Source organism: Oryza glaberrima, chromosome 5 (genome assembly GCF_000147395.1).
Source record: "Oryza glaberrima chromosome 5, OglaRS2, whole genome shotgun sequence".
NCBI classification, from domain to species: Eukaryota; Viridiplantae; Streptophyta; class Magnoliopsida; order Poales; family Poaceae; genus Oryza; species Oryza glaberrima.
This window is the reverse complement of record NC_068330.1, coordinates 20,479,218-20,482,005: the sequence shown is the minus strand read 5'-3', so window position 1 is coordinate 20,482,005 and position 2,788 is coordinate 20,479,218.

Below are 2,788 nucleotides of genomic sequence, written 5' to 3'. Positions count from 1 at the left end.
TTATATGTTTGTGCAGTGGTATATTTTGTATTAATCTATATTATTATTTTTTAATTTTTTTATAACTAATTGATATGTAAGAAGCGGGTGAACGTACACCCGAGATTAAAATCATCTCCCCGCGGCTGTCCTCAACAGCACAAGCGCAACTACAAATACGATCGTTCCGATCAAATCAGTAGATGACTGAAGAAACAGAGAGCTGTCACAATCAAACGAACTAACATCGAAGAAACAGAGAGCTGTCACAATCAAACGAACTAACATCGAAGAAAACATCCACGCAAGTTTACAATGCCAGGGCACCGCAAGTCCGCAACTAGATCAATGCCCCAACTGGGAGTTTGTCTGGAAGAAAAGGACGCATCTCAAGGAACAGCTACCAACGAAACAAAACCTGATTAAAAAAAGTGATAGTCCCCACTGCGGTATGTGATCTGTGCGAAGATATATACAACGGAAACAGCTAGCCATCTATGCCTACACTGCCCATTCGCAAAACCATTCTAGGAGGCGATCGGCTTCCAACCAATCATTCAGGAGATGAGCAACATTTGCACACTTACAGCCTCCGTCAGGACTGTCTAAGCTGCATCACCAAATCTTTTTCCTGGTGTGCTTCTGGGAATTTTGGAACCACCGTCATGACATTGTCTTCAGAAACGCACCAACATCGATATCGAGTGTCCTTAGAAGATGTATCGAGGATGCCAGCCTTTGGGCCGAAAGGTTGTGTGTGTAGAAAGGACACAGTAGTACTCTCAGTGTGGAACCAAATATTTTCTTCCCCTCTCCGGTCACTAAACCCAGTGTAAAACTTTGTATTACTTCCTTAAGTTTGGTAATAAAATTTGAGGGCTGCTATATACTGGAATCCCATTCAAAAACGGGATGATACCGGTTAGGTATCAGGTCTGCATTTTTACCACGTATCAGATGATATTTACGAGGTATCAGATGATATCTATCAGGTATCATGCGATTCTTACCACGTAACAGGTGATACTTTTGCAAGGTATCAGGTCCTGATAGATAGCCGATATCGGGTGATACCTACCAGGTATCATGCAAACGATTCCTATAATGTATCAGGTGATATCCGCGAGGTATCATATGATACCTCTCAGATATAGCGCGATTTCTACGACGTATCGGGTGATACTTACGAGGTATCAGATGACACCTGCTAGATATCAGGAGCTGGGCATCAAGGCGTCGGCGGCGGCGGCCCCGCGTCCTCCCCCGTCCACGCTCCACACCGAACCTGAACCTCGTCGCCGGCAGCCGCATCCTCCCCCGTCCACGGTCCTCTCTCGTCCACGGTCCACATCGAAGCTCGTCGCCGGCGACCACGTCCTCCGTCAGGAGCTCGTCACCGGCGGCTGCGTCCGTCGTCCACACCTCAGCCGGTGGCCGCGTCCTCCACGCCGGAGCTCATCACCAGCGCCGTCACCATCACCACGCAGGATCCTCCGTTATCCACGCCCTACACCGGAGCTTGTCGTCGGCGCCGTCTCTATCACCACGCAGGATCCTCCGCCGTCCATGCGACCATGTCCCACGCCAGAGCTCGCCGGCGGCCGCGTCCTCCACGCCGGAGCTCATCGTCGGCACTGCTTCCATCACTACGTTGCGATATCTTGCTACATCGAACGAGCAAGTTGTGGGAAAGAGGAGCATCCCGTTGGAGGGACGGTATACCGTTCCCTAGCATTCCTGTAAAATTTAGGTGGGGATCTCTCCCCTCCGGTGAATAAAAACTTTTTCTCATGTCTTACACTCTTAGGGCAAGTTCTAAGACCGCCTAAGCTGCATCACCAAATCTTTTTCCTGATGTGCTTCTGGGAATTTTGGAACCATCGTCACGATATTGTCTTCAGAAACGCGCCAACATCGATACCGAGTGTCCTTAGAAGATGTATCGAGGATGCCAACCTTTGGGCCGAAAGGTTGTTAGAAAGGACACAGTAGTACTCCCAGTGTGGAACCAAATATTTTCTTCCCCTCTCCAATCCCTAAACCCAGTGTAAAACTTTGTATTACTTCCCTAAGTTTGGTAACGAAATTTAGGTGGGAAACTCTCCCCTCCGGTGAATAAAAAAAAATTCACATGTCTTACGGCATGTTCTAAAAAGCTAATTGAAGTTAGCTACTCTTTGCTTTCGTAAACATGCTTTTCAAATCACTAAAATGTTTGTTCCGTACTAAAGTTTTCTACATAGAACATGCTTTTAAAGAATTAAATAAATTTATTTTAAAAGGTTTTAATAATTAACCAATTAATTACTCTCTTCATTTCTTCATTTTATAATATAAGAGAATTCATCCCTTCTAGTTGTCTCACAGTAAAAGAGATTTTGGTGTACTATTTGTCGCACATGTTAACTCCAAATCAAATTTCTACCTATTTTAACCCCTAACTACCCACTTGACCACTATGCTTAACCTTAAAAAAAGAAACAATCCCTTATATTATAGTTATAAGATAGAGGAAGTATATGCTAATCACGTTTCTTGTTTAGTGTATAATCACCCGAAATCTATAGGCTGAAAAGAATGCGCCCTTAGGCTTCATTCAGTGGTTCAGATCCTTATATCGTGGACTTAGGCTAAATTTTGAAAATAAAAATCAGATTTATGGCCGAGAAAAATGGCAGGAGATGGGCTGATAATCTGCAAGTGCTCGATCGAGCTAGCTGGCAACTTCGTCACCAGATCTATCTCACCATCGGCGTGTTTAGTTCCAAAATAATTCTTCAAACTTCCAACTTTTTCATCACATCAAAAC